Raw genomic sequence first — 7,111 nt, 5'->3', positions numbered from 1 at the left:
TGGCAATTATCCTGCACAATGAAGAAGAAAATGTTTTTCAAGACAATTGTGGATGGTATTCAGTATTACATGACATTACATATAGTGTTCTGTGCTGTACCTGGATTAGTCAAATTAGTATATATGTCTATTTCATGTGAAGTTTAAAAAAAAGTTTTGACACTGATCAAAAGTACAAAATCGCTCATGACTCCTAAAGTGCTTGTCACAGACTCGTGTCTTATATCACTGAAATTCTGGCAAATTCAGCTATTTTGGATTTTTTGAAAAACCTACTCAATGTGAGGTCACATGAGAAAAAAATTGTGGAGACAGGCCACTGTGTGGCACTATAACAGGACAAAAACCTAAAAACGGCTATAACTACACATCCGTTAGTTCAATTGACTAGGAAAATTCACATGCAGTGTCTGTGTCTTAAAGTGCCAAGGCAGTCTCAATCTCAAAAAACATAGCTACCGTTGGCCAATGAAGTTCAAGCACCTTTTTAAAACAGTGTAAGCGGAGGCTGATCGGAATGAAACTTGGTGGGCCTGTTTGACTCGTGGCCTTAAAAGTCTGTGAGAAATTTGAAAGAAATCGTCCTCTAGGTGGCGATATTGTTTTTTTTCAAGTGTGTAAAAGATTGTATATTCCACGACTTTTCACACATACACACACAATATTCATATCATATGATAGATTTCCTTATTCTGAACAACTATGAATCAAGAACCAGTGCTGTCCATCATCAAATCTTTTGTTAATTATTCAATATTAAAAAAATCCTTTTGCTAACTAGTCCTAGGGTTTTTTGAACAGCATTTGGAAAGCCATAACTGGATCCTTTGAAAACGTATGTTGCCAAGTGTGCCCAAAAGCCTATTGTTCCTAAACAAAAACTCATAACTTTTACGAAATCAGCTGAGTGCATGCAACGTGACATTGCAAAGAAGCATGCAAACTTTTATGGAGATCGGACCATCGGTGGCCCATTAACCCCTCAAAAAGCTGCAAAACACTGTATTTCTATGGCAAATCACATGATAGGGCTAAGACCATCACAGATGGCCTAGACCATCACAAAATCAGCTGAGTGTGTGTGACGTGCCATTGCAAAGAATCATGCAGACTTTTATGGAGATCATCCCATCGGTGGTTTGAAGTTGCAAAAACTGTATTTTTGTGGCAAATGGCCTGAAATGTTTCATACATACACTTGATCTTCATATCTTATGATAGATCTCCTCATTCTAAACAATTTTGCCTCTAGGATGGCTGCTAATTTAAAAGTCCTGGTTTTACACCCCAGCACCATTCTGACCATCTCATTATACAAACATTAACACCTCCATCAACTCCCCTCTGTTAGCTTGTCTGAAGGACATCACTGGACCTCCTGCAGTTTGCTTATCAAGCAAACAGGTCTGTGGATGATGCGGTGAACATGGGACTGCACTTCATCCTGCAGCATCTGGACAAACCAGGGACTTATGTGAGGATCCTGTTTTTGTAGACTTCAGTCCGGCCTTCAAACACCATCATCCCAACACTCTTTGAGATCTCTCTGTTCCTAGCTCTATCTGTCAGAGGATCACCAGCAGCAGCTAGTGAAACTAGGAAAATTAATGTCTAACAGCAGAACCATCAGCACTGGCGCCCCTCAGGGATGTGTTCTCTCCCCACTGCTCTTCTCCCTGGTACACCAACGACTGCACGTCTAAAGGCTGATTTATATTCTGCGTCGGACCTACGCCATAGCCTAACATAGAGCACACTCTACGCCGTAACCTATGCCATAGCCTGATGCCTCAGCCCCGACATGCACCTCTCCCAAAAATCTAACAGCGAGTCAATTCTACGTGGACTGCAAGCGTTGTGGTTGGTCTGCTAGAACTAGTGATGCGTGGGTCGGGTTTTTTTCCAACCCGCGGGTCCCGCTTTTATGAAATTATTTGGCCCGCCCCAGCCCGCCCTGCAATATAAAGTTACATTTCTTTACCCGCCCCAACCCGTCCCGCAGATTATGAGGCGGCCTATTATAATTCGGCTATCAAATGCCCAGCTATTTCACTTCAGCACCGCATTTCACACACACTACGTGCGCGCAAAAATGAAGATTAGAGCCTGTAGTCGGTGAAGAAGTCTCTATCCACAAACAGATGTACATCGTCTGCAGATTAAGGTATTTTTATTGCACTTTAACAAGTAAATCTGAACGGCCTGTATATGTGCAATATTTTAAACAAGCCCTCACTAACTGAGTTTAAATGCCACAGTTATGTTAGAATGCATCTCCTCCTTGTTTCTGTGGCAGCGCGTGGTCCAGAGCGCTGTATGACCGATGCATCAGTTCAATTCAACTTTACTCCATATATGAACTTGCCTGTTTTAAATACTTTATATTTAACATGTTCGTTTATGTCCAATATTAGTGTTAAACTGATGGACTTTAAATGAAATCTAGGCTACTATTGATTTTCACCGTTGACTGAACATTTAGACTGATACCGTGCGGTAAATTTGTCACAGGACGCGCAATATGACAGTTGCGTCCGACTATATATGAACTAGCTCTTTTAAATACAGTAATTTTATATTTAACGTTAGTTTATCAGTATGTTTTAAAGTATATTTTTTCGAAAACACCAAATAGTTATGCAATGACAAGAACAAAGAGTCTCTCTCTTACTCCACCCATGCACGATAATATTGTGTATCGTCGATCTGATCTGATTTGAAAAAATGACCATATCGCCCAACACTACAACGTATGTTTTTTTTTTTTTTATTTTATTACCCGCCCAACCCGCCCCACAAATAAAGTGACAATTCTTTTCCCGCCCCAACCGCGGGTTATGAGATGACCCGCGCATCACTAGCTAGAACCCCTTCCTCCGTATGTACTTGAGTTTGGTGTGTTTTTATAATGTGCACTTTAATATATTTTAATGTTACACCTTCTTATATAAAATAAAACAAAGCAAATAACAAGTGTCTTATCATTATTATACTACATAGCATTATACATCAGTAGTTGCCATGCCATGGTACAAGTCCTTGTGGAGATTGAAAGAATGCAATTATCTTTCTCCTGTTCTGTTGTTTTCTCCTTTTTTGTAGTTTTAAATAATGATTAATTTGATATTTATTTGCCGCCATCAAGGCTATAATGCTTCTCCGACGAGCCACTTCTTCTTCGGCTTTTGCTGTGGTACTGCGGGTTACACCAGCAACATGTGTGTGGACACTGCAGACTAGCGGTTTGCATGTGTACTGCACATTGACATGGACAACAACACAGAAGTATAAATGAAAACTGACGTGCAGCCTACGGCATAAAGGCTATGGCGTAGCTCTGACGCAGAAGTATAAATCAGGCTAAAAGGTTGTACTTCCTTCGCCAGAAGCTCAACTATTTTCAGAGAAGTGTAAAAGCTGTATCTGTCTTTTTTGGAAACTGATACTAAAGGACTGTTCGGCGATATGAAGGATGCAATGCTACTCTATAGGTACTCAAGACTAACATGAGATTGGCAGAAACTGTGTGTTATGTCCCCTTTAAAGACATTAAAATGCTTGGACCCTGGTAATAGCTGCTTGCAGCTATATTATTATATTTTAAAATCTTTGTAATCAGATTACAGTTACTTGTCTATAGATTACAAAAAGAAAGAAAAGAAAAAAAAAGAAAAAAGGGAATAATTAGTAACATTATGATATATTTAAATGTTGTATTTTTAAAATCATGAAGTAACTTTAAATGTTAATATCTGCTTAAGGCTTATTAAGTACCGTAGTGTGTGTAGTTTGTTGGTCAGAAAGCAGGATGTTGGTTATTTGAGCTGCATTTGTGATGTTGTGGGGTGTTAGCCGTTCTGGTATGGATGTGAGGATCTGGGTGCTGGAGGCTAAGTTCTGTTTTTGTTCAGGAGTAGCTCCAGAAACCTTGATTTAAAATAAATAAATAAATAGAAAAAGTTATGAAATCAGACTGACTGAGTATATATTACAGTCATCAGGCATAGATTACATACCCATGCATTAATGGCATCCAGGGTCAAACTACAGTTGAGTATGTTTGGAGAATCAAATGAGTGAGTAGCTATATTACAGAGGGCTGATGCCTGGTGCATGCCAGCTGAAAAAAAATAAAATAAAATTATATATATATACATACAGTGGGTACAGAAAGTATTCAAACCCCCTTAAATTTTTCACTCTTTGTTATGTTGCAGCCATTTGTTAAATCATTTAAGTTCATTTTTGTCCTCATTAATGTACACACAGCACCCAATATTGACACAAAAAAACACAGAATTGTTGAGATATTTGCACATTTATAAAAAAGAAAAACTGAAATATCACATGGTCCTAAGTATTCAGAACCTTTGCTCAGTATTTAGTGGAAGCACCCTTTTGATCTAATACAGCCATGAGTCTTTTTGGGAAAGATGCAACAAGTTTTTCACACCTGGATTTGGGGATCCTCTGCCACTCCTCCGTTGCAGATCTTCTCCAGTTCTGTCAGGTGGATGGTAAACGTTGGTGGACAGCCATTTTCAGGTCTCTTCAGAGATGCTCAATTGGGTTTAAGTCAGGGCTCTGGCTGGGCCATTCACGAACAGTCACGGAGTCATTGTGAAGCCACTCCTTCGTTATTTTAGCTGTGTGCTTAGGGTCATTGTCTTGTTGGAAGGTGAACCTTCGGCCCAGTCTGAGGTCCTGAGCACTCTGGATAAGGTTTTCATCCGGAATATCCCTGTACTTGGCTGCATTCATCTTTCCCTCGATTGCAACCAGTCGTCCTGTCCCTGCAGCTGAAAAACACCCCCACAGCATGATGCTGCCACCACCATGCTTCACTGTTGGGGGGACTGTATTGGACAGGTGATGAGCAGTGCCTGGTTTTCTCCACACATACCGCTTAGAATTAAGCCCAAAAGTTCTATCTTGGGTCTCATCAGACCAGAGAATCTTATTTCTCACCATCTTGGAGTCCTTCAGGGTGTTTTTTAGTGTCTTGCACTGAGGAGAGGCTTCCGTCGGGCCACTCTGCCATAAAGCCCCGACTGGTGGAGTACTGGAGTGATGGTTGACTTTCTACAACTTTCTCCCATCTCCCGACTGCATCTCTGGAGCTCAGCCACAGTGATCTTTGGGTTCTTCTTTTACCTCTCTCACCAAGGCTCTTCTCCCCCTGATAGCTCAGTTTGGCCGGACGGCCAGCTCTAGGAAAGGTTCTGGTCATCCCAAACGTCTTCCATTTAAGGATTATGGAGGCCACTGTGCTCTTAGGAACCTTAAGTGCAGCAGAAATTTATTTGTAACCTTGGCCAGATCTGTGCCTTGCCACAATTCTGTTTCTGAGCTCTTCAGAGCTGTACTCTGACCTCATGATTCTCATTTGCTCTGACATGCGCTGTGAGCTGTAAGGTCTTATATAGACAGGTGTGTGGCTTTCCTAATCAAGTCCAATCAGTATAATCAAACACAGCTGGACTCAAATGAAGGTGTAGGAACCATCTCAAGGATGATCAGAAGAAATGGGGACAGCACCTGAGTTAAAATATATGAGTGTCACAGCAAAGGGTCTGAATACTTAGGACCATGTGATATTTCAGTTTTTCTTTTTAATAAATGTGCAAAAATGTCAACAATTCTGTGTTTTTCTGTCAATATGGGGTGCTGTGTGTGTACATTAATGAGAAAGAAACTGAACTTAAATGATTTTAGCAAATGGCTGCAATATAACAAAGAGTGAAAAATTTAAGGGGGTCTGAATACTTTCCGTACCCACTTTATAGTATATTACTGCATACTGTGATAAAAAAGGAAGCTAGTAGAGAGACAAATACCATTTGTTGTTTCTGGTGGACATCTCTCTACGGAGGAAGCAAACTGGCCTAGGACAGTTTTTGGAAAGGTGAATTTGCTAGTGTGTGAGGGCTTCTGTTCTTTCTGTACAAAACAAAAAAAAAACAAGACTGTTACAGACTAGTTTAGTAATCTTAGACCCTTTACAAGATTATTCAGTCTGCAATATCATACAATATTTTCAATGGGTTTTACGTATGTTGCAGGTAGGTTCCAGTCCATATCATCTGGGCAGATGCAGATCCCGTCTTGTAAGATACCCTTGTTTTCACACACCAGACTCGGCACGGTTACTGTTGTGTACAGGCTGCTGAATGTTGTACTGATGCTGTAGTTGGGTGCTGGTGCTGGTGGTGCTCTCTGTAGTATTTAGACACCAAGTCTTCTCAAAAACAGCTGTTTACAGAGACAAAAAATCAGACAAATGTATTGAACCGACCTTTAGTCTTGCTAAATCTGGGCCAGTTTGCCATTTTATATTCAGTCCAAGAAATGACTGCTTAGACAGAAAAACACAGTCTGACTAACATGCAACATGCAGTGACATGATCCATTGATTAATTTCAGTGGAGAACCGGTGATTTCTGGTGTTATGAGAAACAGTGATTGGTGACAGGATGTAGGTGACATATGATTAACTTTTGCAAATGCTGAGCAACTTTTGAGAGCAACAACCAATAGGTGTGAAGGCTCTGTCAGAGGAGCTCATGTCACTGTCATGTCAAGTGCCTGCAAAACATGTCAGAGAATATATGGCACAGTTTCACTGTTCTATATGTTTTGTCTGCAAGCACATAATGGATATAATAAAATAACGATGGAAAAGAAAGTGTCAGCTGTCTCAGTGAGTTTGTTTTATACGTTGGTAGTAATTGTTGATTATATGAAAGAATGAGCAGTAAAATACTGATGCAGATCATACTAAAAGAGCTTCCTGTGCATAATGTTCATTATTAGGGACAATAAAACTGATTATTTTTTCAAATTTAAATGATGTATTGGCATTTTTCATCAGTGAGTGAGCTTATTAAAGCAATAAGCCCCAAGATGTTTACAGTGAATTTATAACAGCTAAGGAGAATTCTTAGGCATGTGAATCATCTGCCTTATCTGATACAGCTCCAATAAAAACAGAGACTGGAACTGTTCTCATGCGCCGTGTTATTTATTTACTTTTTAACACGATATATGATATTTTTTCACACACATACATCAGCTTATCTCTCAGTTGAGTACTCTTTTATAGTTTACCACT

At 39.9% G+C, this 7,111-nt stretch overlaps 1 long non-coding RNA gene across 2 annotated transcripts; it reads right to left on the bottom strand.

Annotated features, from left to right (window-relative positions):
• Positions 1–1,011: 1,011 nt before the first annotated feature.
• On the bottom strand, positions 1,012–5,937 carry LOC122134903. Of its 2 annotated transcripts, none has more exons than XR_006153197.1 (4): positions 5,838–5,937; positions 4,017–4,120; positions 3,775–3,927; positions 1,012–1,453 (listed from the first exon to the last, which is right to left on the bottom strand). It is a non-coding gene; the product is annotated as an uncharacterized LOC122134903 (long non-coding RNA). The 2 variants fall into 2 exon arrangements; XR_006153198.1 differs by lacking the exon at positions 1,012–1,453 and adding an exon at positions 3,596–3,634.
• Between the last annotated feature and the right edge of the window lie 1,174 nt (positions 5,938–7,111).

The sequence above is a fragment of the Cyprinus carpio genome, chromosome A22, assembly GCF_018340385.1.
Source record: "Cyprinus carpio isolate SPL01 chromosome A22, ASM1834038v1, whole genome shotgun sequence".
In the NCBI taxonomy this organism is placed as follows: domain Eukaryota; kingdom Metazoa; phylum Chordata; class Actinopteri; order Cypriniformes; family Cyprinidae; genus Cyprinus; species Cyprinus carpio.
Note: the sequence above shows the minus strand (reverse complement) of the source record. Positions and strands in the feature narration are given on the sequence as shown.